This window comes from Dicentrarchus labrax, unplaced genomic scaffold (assembly GCF_905237075.1).
Source record: "Dicentrarchus labrax unplaced genomic scaffold, dlabrax2021, whole genome shotgun sequence".
In the NCBI taxonomy this organism is placed as follows: domain Eukaryota; kingdom Metazoa; phylum Chordata; class Actinopteri; family Moronidae; genus Dicentrarchus; species Dicentrarchus labrax.
The window spans coordinates 30,067,625-30,085,487 of NW_026136713.1; positions in this window are offsets into that span (position 1 = coordinate 30,067,625).

Genomic DNA, 17,863 nt, shown 5'->3' on the forward strand with positions numbered 1-17,863 from the left:
ATGGGGGGCTATCAAATAAATGAATGCATGTTTGTAGACTGCCTGTCTAGTAAAATAAGCTCATGTGCTACTTAGCTCAGTAGCATGCTAGCCAGTGATGTAGTGAGCTATCTAGGTTCTGGTACTGCCTCTATATCCTGGTGGGACCACACCCAGGGGCTGACAGCGCAGTCAGTAGTGCAGTAGTGCCAGCTGCGGTCAGTGCTTGGTTGGGTGAAGTCACTTCCTCGTAGGAAAACTCAAGCGGCACGCAGCAGTCTAGCCATTCATCATAAGTTGACAGTTTTTAAAGCTTGGATCATGCATTTTGTCACACACCCTGTTGACAATGATGCAGTATTCATAAAGAAATGTCAATTCCACTCAGAAATCAAGGATTCGACTGGAGATTCTCTGACAGATTATTTTAATTGAATGCCCGTGCAATGAAATTTGACTACAAAGTCGAGCTGTGTGAGATGCATCACTTATGGAATAATCTAATAATATCCAAATGAAAATGATAACCTGCCTCTTCATCATTGCAGTAGATGTTTCTTTGCCCTTAGTTGAGAAGGATCTCAGCATTCCGAAACCTCCCACAGTTGTCTCAGCTGCTTGAGCTGCTCTCGGGTCCAAGAGGGGATTTGGCAGCATTACAATAGCAGGGCAGACATCCAAAATTCTCTGAGCGTCCTTGTTGCTCCTCTCTTCCTTTCACTTCTACTGTCCTTTCCTCCCACCTCCTCTTCACTTCCCACTACATACCATCTCCTCTAGTCTGCGGTCCTTAAGTAATGAACTGATGCAACTCTTTTTCTTCAGATACCAATCCGGATACCGCAATTTAAGAGTATTTGCTGATGCAGAGTACCGATGCAGTGCTCTTTATCCCTTCATATTATTAATTCAAAGTCGGTGTTAATTTGAGTAACTTTTATGTAACAATGCTAGAGAGTGCTGTCCTGCTAAAGACTCATTGGCATCCCACCATGACTGAATGAATGCAGCTGATAGGGCAAACACTGAAAGTCATCATGACCAATACCCGATCATCTTAAAAAGGTCAGATTTAGAGCTGATTAAGGCTGAAAGGATAAGCTGATTAATGGATTTTGCATTTTCAGCATCTCAAATGTGAGCAAGCATTCGGAAAAAAGGGTAAAAAGGTAGCGCCAGGACAAAATTACTAATCTCAATTTCACCAATTTATTCTGTCCATGTCAAAATAAATATGCTTTCGGCCTGGTAGCCTTCATCAGTTTTTTACCCCTTTGAGTATTGATCCTGGGTATATAACATTGGAACTTGTATGACTTTGGTTTAGCAAGGGAAACAAAATACTGGTAAGGTGCATCCTTTTAAAGATCTGACTGAATGTCTTTGGTTGTGTTGGTGGACAAAACAAGACCTGTGAAGACATTTTTAGAAGAAAAAAACATTAATCGAATAATCATAAAAAAATTCAAAAGATTAATGGACAAAAAAATTAATAATTGCAGTCCCATCAGTGATATTTATTCAGCGCATCGGTTCGGTACGTCCCTACTTTGCTCGGTTTCAAAATCATATTCTTAAAGCCAGTCTTCTCCCCTCAGAGTCTTCCCTCCTAATTTCTTCTCTACTTTTCTCTCATTATCCCATTTCCTTTTCCTCCTCTTCTCTGCTCAAATTACTCTTCCTGTCCTCCAAACCCATCCCTCTCAACTGCTATGCTGCATGTAAGTGTTGGCCAACAGAAAAACCTAAATCCAGGTTTCAACTGGCAAGTTCCAGCTTTCTTGGTCAGATGATGATGAATGTTTGTTCATCCTGCAACTAAAGATGGGTCTGCTCCTTTTAAATTAACTCATTAGAACTGGTTTAATTTATTGTTTTTCGTTTTGTTTTCAGCATCATTAGAAAGAAAAAGAAAACTAATTATTAATGGAGCTCTTCTTTACCACTCCACAAAATGCACTGTCGACAGTACAGCTTTGAATTGATTTAATATACATGGTTCCCTAACTAAATAAATAAAAGCCTGCTTTGTTAAAAGCTTGCCCATGTGGTAATCAGTGCTTAATTACAAAATAAAACCGCCACCCACAAAATGTCACACCTCCTTTTAGTAAAAGACTGGTTGCCTGGTTATTTTCTTAGTCTTGGTTCTCCTCAGCAAATGGGATTTTTTAGGATTTTGCTCATTTAGCTGTTCTCCAGGGAGCCTGGGGATCTGGAAGCCGCAGTAAGTTCGCTTTCCCCCCAGTTTTGAAGCTTATGACGATTTATCTGCCATGCAGGTGAATAGGATAGTGAAGAAAGATGAGGTGAAGAGAGAGGAGGGATGATCTTGCTGCCCTGAACCCTCTGGCTCTTTTTGTCTCTTCTCTGTGGCATGTGAGCATCTGGCAGAGCAAAGCTTTCCTGGTCTCTCCTTCCATATTTCTCTCTCCCTCTCTTGGTTTCTGTCTGGCTCTGACAAAGGCAAGCTGGCAGACAAATCCAGTCAAGCAGAACACCATGCACAGATGTAAGACTATTCGTTTTAGCAGGAGCAAGTCAGGGAAGTAGTCTCTCCTTTTCTGCTTCTCTAGTCAATTGTGTATGGAGTGTCAACGTAACAGCAACATCAGAGTAATGAATGAAGATGTTAACCCGAGAGATTACTTGTGCAGGATTGAAAAGCAAAGACCTGACCTAAAAATTCGGATTATTATATTTTAGACTTTAAGACCCTGCGGACACCCTGCGATAAGTTAATACATTACAAATTCAAGCGTTCCCGTAGTAACCGAGGATTTAAGAAGCTCCTCCTTTTAAATATTCAGAGCATGTCACTGGTTTGTTTTCAGGTGCCCTGCCCCTCAAATCCACTCAAGAGTCCGATGGAAGCGTGCAGATGATTAGTGACACACATGACTCATCTATATTTCAAGGAGGCGGCAGCACGGTGGCCGAGAGAACAATCACGACTGGATATTGGTTCACATTCAGGTTGGACACCTAATCACAAACTTGATAGGACTCTGTTAGGTAACTGGAGCTGTAATTTTGCACTTCAGTGATTTCAGAAAAGCACTTTGATATATATGTTTCACAGCTGAAACAGACAGCTTATCTGATCAGCAGGCGCTTTTTATGATAAATTACGTACAAGCTAAGGTCAAAATAATGGGACCACCCAAATGTCAACATTAAGTCTCCACAGAGTGACGGATGGGATTTCTTTTCTAGAGTGGCTTCATTTCCTGGCAACTTATCTGCCCTCAGGGAGCTGGATTAATTGTAGTAATTTCTTATACAACACTTGGTACTGAATACTCTCGTTCTGGGATGTAGCTCCTTCACATGATGACTACTCCACTGTGATAATCAAGCAAAAGAGGAGAACAAAAGAAAGAGAGAAAATGAAAATCTCAATTTGCTGATTACATTTTGTGGGTGTTTAGAAATCTGAAAAACCCCACCAGAAATATTTCAGCAAGAAAAGCGCAACTGGAAATTTTTGTACAATTCTGGCATCTGAGCATCAGCTCTTACACACCTGCCAGACATGAAGCATCATGATGTGATGACGTGGTCATAGCATACAACAGATAGAGAATATCACAAACCTGATCGCCAAAATCACATAGTTTCTTGTGTGCATTGCTTTACATTTATACAATTCCTGTCATCTAAACAAGTTCAAATATGGCATCTTAAGATGTTAAAAGTGTGTTTATAAGTTCATTTTCAACATTGCAGAGAACAAAGGAGGACTGAGGCATGCTGATTAATTAACCTTTCAGCACTCCTGTGCCTTCATCAGAGTCAAAATGGACAAAGACATGAGGCAAACAACATCTTCAGCATGTTAATGTGTTCCAAACTGAAGGCCACCATCAGAGTGTTTCTTCTATTGCTGTATTATTGCCCTCCACTCACTGCAATGCTTCTTTCTCTATTAAAACTATTATTTTGCACATCCACAGTGAGACACCTAGAGCCAAGCAACAGTAATGTTATCTCAGTGAGCAAATGGGGGCTATTTGACCACATATGACAGCAGTTAAGATATGCTTAAGCCTTCACAATGATTCCCAACCAATCCTGCTTAAAAATAGTTGCTTCCCTGCCATTAATAGTCATTGTTAGGTCCCAATAAGGACAGCAAAATTAAATGTTTTAACATCCCAGCAACCTCCATGATAAAAAGCCCAAGAAAGCTTGAGATGAGAGGCAGCAGTCCAGGTACCAATCCGTGAAGTAAGTAATGTGTGTGTGTGTGTGTGTGTGTGTGTGTGTGTGTGTGCACATCGATGCAAGAAAGGTTAAAATACCACACAGGAGAAAGTCACATAGCCTCACTTGCTCTGGAAAAGTCCCAATTGGAAACACCAGCAGTGCTGTACTTTTAGTAGAAAACACCAACAGGTCCGCTAATTACAACAATTTGCCACAACTATTGCGTTTGCAGCTCGCCAGTGTTTTGGTTTAGCGAGACCCTGTTAACTGGTGGCAACAAGCAGGCACTGATATAAAACACTGTCCCGCATTGTCATACGTCTTACAAAGTAATTAGCAAAAACAACAAGAATGGCTGTAATGACTCATACTGTGCTGTTGAGAAGAGCTAAATCACCACAAGAAAAATTCCTTCATCGCAGCAGCCCTACACTGAATGTAAGTGTATATATATAAAAAAAAGATGAAAAAAAGAAATAATAAATTGAAAAAAGATCTTTTATTGTTGGATTTGGAGTATTTGGAGACCAATCTTTCATTATATTTTATGTTAAATTAATAAAGCTTATTTGAAACCACATCTCCGGCACGAATGTCATAAGGTACCACTAAAATAAAGTTCTTTGTTGCCTCTAAATACAATCATTATTCGTTGTGACGATTTGGCATTTTACATAACCACATAAAGGTATCGGACAAAGAAGAGTACATTCATGTAAGGAAGACTATTTTTTTAATTATTTGGTGTCCCTGTGAACTAACCAGTACCAGTCACACTGAAACAGATCCATTTTAGAGTAAACTGTATTGTTTGGATTCTACAGTATGAATATTTTATTCTAGCATTGATATCTTTTGCAATTACAAGTTTACTTTTGGTGACATTCTTGACAATTTAAATATTGAGCTCTGAATTTGGCAAGTTGCCATATTTATGCCCCATAATTCACCTCGCATACTTGAAAATGTATCAGAGACTGCAATTTTAACAAATCATTGTAATTTGATCTAATGATAGTGTTTTTCCTCCAATCAACAACAGTGTAATCAAGCAATTGGCAAGACGCTGAGCACAGCAGCTTCTCATCATTGGCACTTCTTTTCTCAATTTTTTCACTCAAAGTAAGGAACAAACAACACTTTTGTTTTCATGTGAGATGTCACTATATGTTTTTACAATAATCAAGCATATATATATATGTTTTTACAATAATCAAAAGAAAACTAAAATCATGTTTTTTTCCCCCTGCTGCCTTCACAACTTCCATTCCTTTGCAGTACATTCAAACTACAACTGGCGGGTAATAAGCATGTTAGCAGCTGTATTACTGAGTCAGTGACCTTCTAGTCATACGACAGCCCGTCTTAGCATTAAGCCATCCGGCCAACTTTACAGATAACAGAGTAGATTTCAACGTTGGCTTCATTTCCATCAGGACAAAATGTTGTGTGAGGTAGAGTCAATTGATTCAGATGCAAATGTGTATTCAGAGTGCAACATCAGTGGGGGTCAGACCTGGCACAGGCTAAGTATTCACAGCAGCGCCACAGCAGGAGAGCAAATGCTAACTGCACAGAGGAGGCAGCCTTCCTCCAAAATTACTGACAGGTCTCTCTATGTTTGCAGGACGATTCTGCCGCTTTATCTCGCCTAAGGCTCAGCGGAGACTCAGACTGACACATTCCAGCTGGTTCTCTGCACTAGCTGCAGACATAATAACAAACTGCCAACCTGCGAGAATGTGTGAGGAGATGCATACTGTGCCCTTAAGGATTTATGCCCTGGTCTCTTTGAAGTGTTGCTGCAGTCTCTGTAATTGTCTGGCCTTTGTGGACTAATTGCTTGTCTGCTGCACCGTGGCATACTGCAATTGCTGAAAGGAGGATTCAGTTTAAAAATAAAGGGGGTTCTGTCTTCAAGAGCTATTTGTTTGAAATAGAGATATCATGGGCTTTTGGCTTCCTCAACATACCTGAGAAAGGCCTAGGAGAAAGGAGTAAAGTACATAGAGTACTACACCGCTCAAACTTTTACTGTAAGTTATACTGTACAACAGAAAACACAAGCCAGGCAGCATGAAATGTACGCCTATTACTATTAGTTCTATTAACACAGTTATTAGCAATGGCAAAACAACAAAAATGGCTACCACCACCACTACTACTAGCCTGAATACAGAAACAAAAAATCCGACAGTATGAAATGCTCAACTAACCACCCATACTAATACTAAAATTACTACAATTCACTACTGCTTAAACGACATCTGCCACTGCTACCAGTCACCACTAAACATTGCTATCTAGACAAAGATATCGCTTTCTCTACTAGTACTACCATCATTATTTCATCACCTTTATCACCACCAGGACTGCTATATGTCAATGCTGACAACAACAACAACAACAGCTACTACTATTAATAATAACAATCATAACAACTAAACAACAATCATCCCTGCACTCCCTGACTGCATAAGCACTCACCGCTTGTTAGGACCAGCTCAGACTCAGCTCAAATGGCAAGAGTTTGATTGGACCTAATATGAACTGACATGTCACATTATTTCCAACACTCTTCTATCTGTCAGATGCTGACTGTCGACGCTACAGCATGTTAATTCTGTGATAAGGTTACCATGACATTTTCCAGATGGGGACTGAAAAATGTTGAGAAACAAAAGGCTGGTTAAATGGATTCCATCCTTTGCTGCGGGTTTGATGCTTTCTTATCGACAGGCTAATTCCCCGAAGGAATAGGATGTGCCAAGGGAGGAGACTAATGGAACAAACTGAGAGCTGTATTCCCCAGACACCCTATCTGAGTCTAAACTTGCCTGCTTATGGACCGTAGCGTTGCCCAGCGCAGGCTCGCTCTATCTTGTTCTTTGCATCGCTTGCCACCTTGAGGCTGAGTTGAAAGGTTGAATCCACATCAGATTTGTCTTTGTGATGTTTTAAAAACGCAGCATTATTCTCTGCCCCTCCCCGACCATATGTGAAAGAGAAAGATAATGCATTTCTGCTGGTGAGAAATGTACCGAAGCGCATGTAGAGCTGGACTGACAATGACACATGAGAATGTCTACTCTTTTGGTGCTCAGACTCCTGCTGAGATTGGATCCACAGTGACAATACAGCAGTATAAATAACTCCAGCAGTGGATTAGATGAGGGAGCTCATAACAGGCTGTTCATACCATTTAGACTGAAGCAAATAAACACAGGCAGCAGGTGACATGTCCAACAGCTATTGTACCGTTGAAGTACAGGACTCCTGAGGCAACATGTTGAACTCTCTGGATGCGAATGGCCTCAAAATATCAGCCTGCCGCTGAGCTGAAATGTTGAACAGTTCTATCATGTACAACACAAAAAAGACATATTTCTTCATTTTCATATGTGCACATTTCTTCTCAGATACAGTGAAACTTCAATTTAACATCAGACTAATGCACAGCAGATCTAAAGAGCAGCTGGTGCCACTCCACAACAGTTGGACTTTTTGGCACCAGTAGCGGTTTTAGCGTGTCATTGATGATACAACAGGGTGTGGTGACTGCTGAGCTGTTCATTTGTGAAATGAGAAGCGCCGCAGTTCTAATCAAGGCTCGCCAACAAAACCCAATCTAGACCCCGTCATAAAACAACCGGGGATGACAACAGCACCATCAAAACCAAGGCTGCTGAGAAGATTCCCGACCATGATCATACTTAGCTTTGATTCACTGAAAAAGGCAAAACAATAAATCCTAGCTAGACGTTAACTCCCAGCAGAATATAAATTGAGATTACACAGAAGTTTACTTTGCGGTTACTGGAAAAGTGCTTTTATTGCTCTGGTTTTGTTTATATCACACAATTGCTTGTCAAAGAACAGTAATCGTTACAAAGCTGCTCCCATATGAATTTGAGGCAATTAAAAACTTTAGACTTGTGGTCACTGCTTCAAGTAGATACATTCCGTCTTAATTTTAGACTTTTCCTTGGTTGCTTTTTAATTGGCAGTATGTCAGTGATTCTAATTAAGATCTCTTTTAACTTAATGACTTTTGCCATGATCAATATCTCTGGGATATTCCATTTGTATTTATTTATTTTAATCACCGATCGCTACATCTGATTTTACAACCCCTATAATGTGAAGCAGTTTAAAGCATAAGCAGCCTCTGAACGTCATATGTTTTATTTTTGAAACAACGTTCCACACGTTGCTCACACAGGAGGAAATGTGTTTGTGTGATAGGATGAAAAGTGAAACCTGCTGGAAGATAATCTCTAAACACAGTGGAGCTGATGAGGACGTCTTTGTGGAGGAGACAAAGATGTCCTGCAGGACACCGCAGCGTGTGGAAACATCAAAGCGCTGAGGAGTAATCTCAATCAATAGCTTTCCTGAGTGAGAAATGTGCCGGGAGAGAGAGGCATAAATATAGAGCTGGAGAGAAAGAGAGATTCAACATAAAGAGGTTTGAAAAGTGTTTTTATAAGTGCATGTGGATGCATGTACACACTGTCAGGAAAACACCAGACCTGCCAACCTTGGGGAAATATTTTGAGTACCACAGCAGTGTAACACTTTGTTCACATGCTTTCGCACTACTTCGCTTTGCACATGGTAATTTCCCCACTCCGTGCAATATCATCACTTTATATATACCAACCTGTTAACCAGCTATGAAGAAAACAATAGTTTCCATCTTATGCTACTTTGTACTTATACTAGAGGCAAATGTATATATTTATTTATTAAAACTCATTCTATTTATTTTACAGCTAGTTATTATTTTAGATCAATATTCTACATTTAAAACATTTGATCATCTTAATAAAACTATAAAATAGCTTTGTTATAGATTAGATGACCCAAAGGTAGAGCTAAATTGTTCATGTTGACAACTTTGACACTAAAATGCTGCTTACAGGTACATGTCAATAAATCAGTATTTATGAATTTATGAAAATTATAAGTCTCTAAACAGGGACAGTTTGCATAATGAGTATGTTTGCTTTTATACTCTTAAGTACATTTTGCTGCCAACACTTATGTATGTACTATATGTACTTTAACACACAGGGTGTCACCAGCTTTTTGCGTAGTTTAGAATCATACCAGCGTACACAATCTCAAAATGTGTAGCCTACCTGCTACACAAAATGCATACAGGTTGGCAGGTCTGAAACACTGTTGGTATAAATATATCTTCCCTTAAAGAACAGTTACACATTATATCATCATTATTATTATAATACATTATAAGCTCATCACCTGCATAGCATTTGATGGACAATTTAAAGGATAACGTTGGCGTTATTGTGTATTTTTCTTCTCGTCAACACTTACAAGACCAAAACCACTCAGTACTCTCTGACCTCCCTACCCCCATCTGTGGCACTCAGCCCAAAATCCGCTGGTTCCAACTGAATATGTAAATCTTTAAAAACCCAAGTCACAAACACAGAATTCAGTTTACTTAGTGTTTTTTTAAAGGCTCAATAATTTGCTGAAAAGGCTGTGAACTGTAGCTTTTAGCAAACATTAGTCAAGTACAGTTTCCACATTTTAACAGTGCAATTAAAAAGAATAACTATAGTACAAGAATGTCCTGACAAAATGTATTTTGCTTTTATTAATAGCCAACATTTAGCAAACAAAAAAACAACCAAACAAAAAGATTAACAAATTATCTGAAATGAAAATTGAAAACCGAATACATACAAACAACTATCTGAATTGCTGAATATTTGGGTCCAGCAATATCTAGCTATAAGTGTGCTAATCAATTATTTCTAGAAAATGTCAAAAAAATTGCCTGTGGCCCAGATGATGTCTTCATTGCTTGTTTTGTTGAACTAGCAGTGCAAAACCCAAAGATATTCAATTTATAATCATATGCGACAAAAAAAGCAACAAATCTTCACATTTAAGAATCTGAAACTGCTTTTCATTTTTGCTTAAAAAGTAGTTTAAAGATGAATCACTCATGAAGAGTTTAGCTAGTTAATTTTCTGATGATGAATAATTTATTGAATTTGAATTTAAACAAAAGTAAACCATGAATTTGATGGAGACTGCAGAGTAAAAGTCAATATATATATATATATATTTTTAAAAATGATAATAATCTGTATTTAAACAATGGGTAACTTGATGGCCTTCCCACCAACTCTCCGAAATGTATAACCAAGTACTTCCCTGTTGTTTTCCTTTATAAATCTTTATTTTTGGTCCAACTTCTCTGTTCTAAACCGTTACAATTGTTTCTCCACAGAGGGAGAAAGTTTCATTGTATGGAAAACTGCTCCCACCCGTGATATGTGATTGACTGTTCATTAAATACCTAGTTACCCTTGAGAGAACAGCCAATTGCCAACCTCTCTGTTGGGCTCAACAATTTAAAGAACAACCCTTTCTTTTGATCATAAATATTTCAAGCAACTTATTACAAGTGACAATGGAAGAGGATATTTGGATGCTGCACACATTTCATCCAGCACTCAATTTAGTTTGGTAAACAAGCCAGCAAAGATACAATATAGTGTGGGATGCTGCAGTTCTATTGTTGGCCCTTTGTGGAGCTCATGAACAGGTGAGCTCCTCCAAATGAATAGTGAATTGGCAGTGATACTGTTCTTGTTTCTGTTAAATTAACTGGACTACTACAATACTATGGATATTTTAGTGCAAGGCTTTGACTTAAGGTTGAATTGTAAAGTTAAACACAGCTAAATTAACGTGTCCATCTCCAACTCCCTTCCTCACTAAAGGACACACTGTATTGTACTGTATGAAGCAGAAGATGAGTCGCGTTATGGTTAAACAGCTGCCATGTTGCTATATGTACGTGCATACCTGCATTATATATAGATTTGGAAAACATGTGATTCTAAGGTCAGGTTTTCTTGTACTGCAGCTTTAATCCAAACATCTATACAGCATCATGATTATGATGGGTTGTCACACAACAGCAGCAAACCCCTAACCTTGACAGTGTCAGGTCGATGCTCTATCTATTGAGCCACACATGTAATAAAACCCTTAATCCTGGCAGTGTTAGTGTATCACTCTGCCCACTGAGCTACAGAGGACATGGGATACCCAAACCTGGAAGCACTGAAACATCTCAGTAAGCAGGATTAGATGTAGCAGAAAGTAAAGAGACAAAGTGAAGGCCAAGGACAAAAAAACATGCAAAACATCCCTGTACCAAACACCAGAGGGAAAATCTCTTACACAGTTTGATTTCCCTGGTGGATAAGACAAGAGATGCCCTTGTGGTTTAAAGAGAGTATGTGGTAATTACAAAATCACGGGTTAAATCCCATCAGTGGTCAACACATCCATTGACAGCCATTAGTCCTGTTCAAATGTCTTTTACTACTCTCTCGTTTAGTACATTTTGCATGCACAGAGCACTCAGGCTATCGACCACACTCTGGTTCGGGTCTAATGTGGATTAAGCTATTTAAAAAGAACCTATCACACCCTGATTGAGTATCCGAGAATAGCTTAACATAATATTGCATAAGCCTGTCACCTCTACCCTCTATATTTGACTAAGTAGATAGCTCTCAATACCAAAAGAAATAATTATCCCCGAGAGTCATTAGTGCAATTGTCTCTCTAAATAACCTGACAAATAGGCTTATTAATGCAGATTCTGAAATAAGCACTCTACCAAATGCTGTGAAATTTGCCTTTGGTGGATAAATCAATAAGGGTCGGCTACCATGCTCTGTAGTTCTGAGAGACAATAACATTTTAATGCCATGGTGATACAAAGTCTTTGGACTTCGCCTTTTGTTCCCGCTGTATACCATGTCTGACCATGAGCCAATTAAATCAGGGGCAGAACAACGAATGTGTCAAACAGGCTCATAAATTGGCTGTCTGTTACTCTCGCTCTGCACAGAGCCACATCCACAGAGCCATTTTTATGAAAAGTGTATGATAATTCTCTTGGTTGATCCATTTTATTTTTTTTAAGTTCACCACGCCACAGCAGCCGAGCCAGAAAGTTAATTGTCGGAAACAGTAACATTTTCGACGCCAACATCACAGCGCTGTGGTATGTTTTGAACTTAATACAGAGTGTGAAAATGAGAAGTCTAAAGAGTCAAACGTTTAGAAAGCACTGTAAATATATTAGTTTCAAAAAGTAAAATTAAGGGTCGCTTCCAGAATATGACCTCATTAAATCATCTATAGGCTGATTATAAACTGAAGTTAAGTATTATTTCAATAAACGATTAACTAAAATGTTGGGCTTTCTTCTTCTTCAAAGGCTTCAAAACAGTAAAGTGAACTTATGAAGTCTAACTGAAAGTGAAATGAATAATAAATGCATCTATTTAAAGGTATTTGGATAAAAATATTTTGATATCTGGTTTTATGAATATGGCTAAGCCTTAATTTAAGTTATACACAAAGCCTTACAAAGACACTAGTGTGCAGCTAGGCCTAATGATTATTTTCATTATTAACTGATCTGCTGTTTAATTTTTCAAACTGCTTGGTAAGTATTATCAAGAGACCAAAGTAACTGGAACCACCAAATGTTAGACATTTCTGCTTTAATAATATTTTTGAAAAATTGATTGATTATTACATTTTTTTTGTGGGCTGACTGATTAATGGAGTAATAATTTAATTATAAAAAGGTCTCCTACGCTCTGTTAAACACCAACACCGATGACTCTCATCCACTGTTTCCTGGCCAGCATTTCCTTTGCCACTGCACAGCAATGTGCTTCTGGGAGTTCCTTTCTAACATCTGACAACAACCTGTACAATCTGTATTCGTCTTATCAGTGTAACCTGTCCGGCCATAGCATCAACAACAGTTTCTTAGCTCTGCAGATTGATTGTCCTTTACATGCATTTGTTCAATAAAGTTGATGCATATGCAAAACAATATTCAGAATGGACATCTCATTAACCATTTGTGGTAGGAGACTATGAACTGTAGGAGAGAAAAGGGCTTGTGCACATACACAACATTTCAACATCATTGTGACATTGTGAAAACAAAACTATGTGCAGCTCAGAGTTCAGAATTATATAACCTAGATCATAACCTAGGTCATAAATGATTCCTAAGGAAGTCTATGCATTCAAGAATGTACAGCTTTAACTCTTGTTGTTAGCTGAAGTCAGCTCCTATACGCATTTCAAGAAGTCTCCAAGAGCATTAATATATTAATTGCAATAGTTTGGCACAAAGCATTCACCAAATAACTTAAGATCATGTGTATTTAGGGACCTCGCAAGCGACCGCTGGAGGTCCCTATTGTATTTGCTCGATTTCTTCTTACCTATTATTATTATTTTTAGCCCCTATTGACTGCATTTTTGCCCCCTTGAACATATACGAAAAGTCAATTTTATTTGGCAAAGTGATCAGGCTTGGTGAAAATGGGGATATTACATGCGTCGCTTTCGGGTCTGCCACTAGGTGGCGCTACTATCATAAAAATGCGTTTAGGCTAATAACTTCTGCATAGTTTGTCGCACATTCAAAAACTTACATCCACGTGTTCGGTGAATGGAGCTGAATCTCCCCATATAAGCCCCGCCCACTTCCGCCTAGAATTTTTTTTTCTAGGCGCAAAATGTCCATAAACTACTTTTAAGTGTTCCTCCTACACGCTTTTCCGATTCGCACGAAATTTTTCACCTACTACCTGGGGACCGGCCTGGCAAAAGGCTAATTTGAACATTTTGAAATTTACAAAAATAAGCACGCTATCAAATTCCAACTTCCTGTAGATTTTTCATCAAAAAGGAAGTGGACCATTTCTCCACATTGGTATGTCTGATTGACACCAAACTCGGGTCCATAGTTCCACATGTCTTCCTTAAGCATCGTGCACAATTTCAGGCCATTGCCACTAGGTGGCGCTCTTTAAAATAAAGAAGTTTATATCTCTACAAGGGTATATGTGATTAAGATGAAACTTGGTATGACGCTTCCCCTGGCTCCCTGAGGCTCCCTTAAAAGGAAAAACAAAATACGCCACTGGGTGGCGCTCTTTTGGCATCGTAAATCACTGTGCGAATACCGTAATAGTTATTAATATGAAATTCACAGGGCACGTGTAGAGTAGTGCCTGAAGCTCACATAGCAAAATCGTGTTCGTCATGTGTGTAGCGCCCCCTACAGGATAAAAACAGAAGCCCCGGCGCCACGTTTCACCGATATGTATGAAACTCGGTAGGCACGTGTAACATACCGGGACGTACAAAAAGACTCTTGGACCCATACCCCAAACTCCACAGGAAGTCGGCCATTTTGTTTTGATTTTCACTTTGGCGAACTTTTGCGTTTTATTTGAACGAACTCCTCTAGGGAATTTATCAGATCTGCTTCAAAATTTGTGAGTACAGTCAAAAAATGGTGCTGATTAAAAGTTGTGCTATTTGTGCATGTACGTTGAAGGGCGTGTCCGTGGCGTGGCATCAAGTCGCCATTTCGTTTTTGGTATTTTTGTGTTTTTGGTTGTTTTGACGAACTCCTCCTAGGGAATTTATCGGATCTACTTCGATTTAATCAGCGCAATCTAAAGACAATTATGATTTAAGTTGTGCTATTTCGCATTCCGTCAAACGGCGTACCCGTGGCGTTGCGTTGAATTTCGCCAGTCCATAAACAGATAGTACTCCACTTCGTGTACAGTCCCACCCTGAACCGTCCTCATAACTTCAGCGTACATGATCAATCTCAATGAAACTTCCGTGTTTGATAACAGTCCCACCCTGAACACGTCTACATGACAATATTCAGACATAGTGATAGCGCCACCTACTGGCAACAGGAAGTAAGTGCTGCGTGGCGATTTTGTGCTGCGTTCGTGAAATGACCGTGCCAGGACGACTTGTCAATTCAGCGGTTCGCCATGAAATGCCACTCATAACTTCAGCGTGTGTCCAATCTCAATGAACTTCCGTGTGTTACACAGTCCGCCCTGAACTTGTCTACATGACAATATTAAGACATAGCATAGCGCCCCTTCCGCAACGGTGGTGGCTGCGTGGCGTTTTGAGTTGTGTACGTGACATTTTCGCGTTGTGGTCCGCATGTGTTCGCGGCGGGCGTCGCGGCCCCGGCTGCATGGGTGGGTCGGCTGGCTTTAATTAGAGTTTGAGTTTTTGATCACCACAGTAGTATCTCTATGTTGCCACGTTTTAACAATGAATCCCTACTCTGTATTGTGCATGAGGATGCAGCTGCATGCAAGCAAGCAGACAGAATTTAAAATATTTAAAAATGAGAAAATGTTTTAAAAAAGAAAACATTTATTTTTTTTATGTGTTTTTGTCAACCTCAAGGATGTAACTTGGCATTTTGGTTAGTAACACTGAAACATAACTTTTATTGGTTTACAATAAAAAAAGAGCACTTTTAACAACAGCAACAGCAACTGATTTCGGGTGTCAACACCTCTGACCTTATGTTATTATATACATTTTTCAAGCTATGTAGACATATCTGTATTTTCAAGGTAAGAGACTCCATTGAGCCATCAGAAATCAGAATCAGAAATACTTTGAGCCCAGAGGGGAAATTTGTTTGATGAGATAATTGATGGCGATTTCATGCTGTCTACAGAGCAACTCAGAATGGTGACATCAAAAGCAATAACATGATGCCTTTTAGTGAATAGACCTTTAAGAAATGTGCAATCAATTTTGGCTTGATTAAGTTTAGACATTGCATATGTTTATTGATGGCTCTCAATCTCCTATTTCCTTTCCTGGTAATTTGATTGTTCCATTATAGGGAACAGTCCATATCAAGCACTAATTTTTAAGAGATTATTACATTAATTTATCATGTGTTTTAACTCCTTGAGGAAAATGCACTAAATCATTCTCTGGTGAATTAAAACTACAGGAAATGTACATCGAACATATTCCCCAAACTCCCTGACTCCTGTTAGTTCCTGATGTAACACAAACAGAAACCTGATTGGATGTACTGTATTACTCTGGAGTAGTGGAATTTCTGTGTGTTGAATGCTTTTTTTTTAATACAGTGGGGTTTGTGTAGATTGAAGTGTTAATGGTAACCAAGGGAAAACACCAGTAGTGGTGATAAAAACTGAGAACAGCAATAACAACAATGGCTGTACGGAAAGAGCGACAACGGAGGCTGAGGGAACGTGAAGATTTAGAAGCCATTTGATCAGTTTTAAAACTGATGATCTCCATGGCAACAAAACGAACAGTGTAATATTTTAGAATAATTACAGACGGTTGCACACTGGGGGTTGGTTTTTTAAAGTATAAAATTAATTTGGCTAGTGAGCATACACATGCTGCAGAGCCTAAAGCTAGTGCAACGTTTGTTTTCCCAGCAACTGTAACCTTTAGTTTATACGATCCTGCCAGGAGTCGTTTCTACAGAAAGTATACTGTGGTCATTAGTGTGTATGACGACACCAGATTTACTTTTCATAACAAAAAAAACAGCTAAAATGCACTGTTGATGGTTTAACCCAACTTGTTCCCTGTCAGGGCTTTAGGGGTATTTTCACGCTCAGACATTTCCCTGACCTCATCAACCTGCCCCAACACCATCATTTATCAATGTAGCCATTAAAAGTAATGACCTCTGTAGAGCTGCTTCATGATTTAATGACCAGCACTCCTCACAGAGAACTTGGTTAAAGGTATTGTTTACAGATGAAGGAAAAGACGGTCAGGGTAATTAATTTTTACACCATCAACTCCCCCTACTTTTTCTGTTTGGAGTACTATGTAATACTGATATATGAATGCTGCCGCAATGATAATGATACAAGGCGAAAATGGGCTTGCATATTGTGGTGGTAAGTTATTGCTGATGTGCAGATAAAATAAACATGAATTATAAAACAAATTATAGACTGCATAACCATATGTAACGGAAGCTGATACGTCAAATCGACGGAAAGGAGGAGCAAATTTTCACCTGAAGCCAAGTGGAAACTGTACAGCTAACCCCTAAGAGAAAATATCTGCCTAGACTATGAGGCTTAATGAGGCAAAACGCCATTATCATATGAGGAACACACCAATAAATTACTCAACCACTGGCGACTTCATTACCAGTAAACTGATTGAAGTGTCTGTAGACAACTCAATGTTACACAACCCTTTCCACTGCAGTAATATTGCTGTCTACATAAAACACATAAAGATGTGGTAATATGTGTGAAGGCGCTTGGAAATCCATTTAGTCCTGCAATGCAATATTGCAGTGTGGAATTCTTCTCCCCGAGATGTGCCATGCAAATGAGATTTTTGCATCTTGACGAAATGAGAGTGCAGTTTGGTCATAATGATGCTGTAATGCTCAAGGTTACTAACCTGCTTATAGGCCAGGGGAGGTACAAACGTCTGAAGTCATTTCTGAGAAAAGTGTTACGTTAACATTAGTCACTGATCATGTCATTATCTTTTTCACGTGACAGGTTTTTATATACGAAGCTCAGGCAAAAGAAATGCAAACACGGTTTATTTTTAGGCGGTACAAAACCAATTAACAAGGTCTATACTACAGGAAAGAAACTGAGAAGACAGGCTCTACTGCAACACTGCCGACACCAGCTTTAATTAATTAGAAAAATTGTGATTTTTTTGTTGGCTGACTAAGTGCTACCATATGATTGTTAGGTAGAGTTTTACTTTTGAA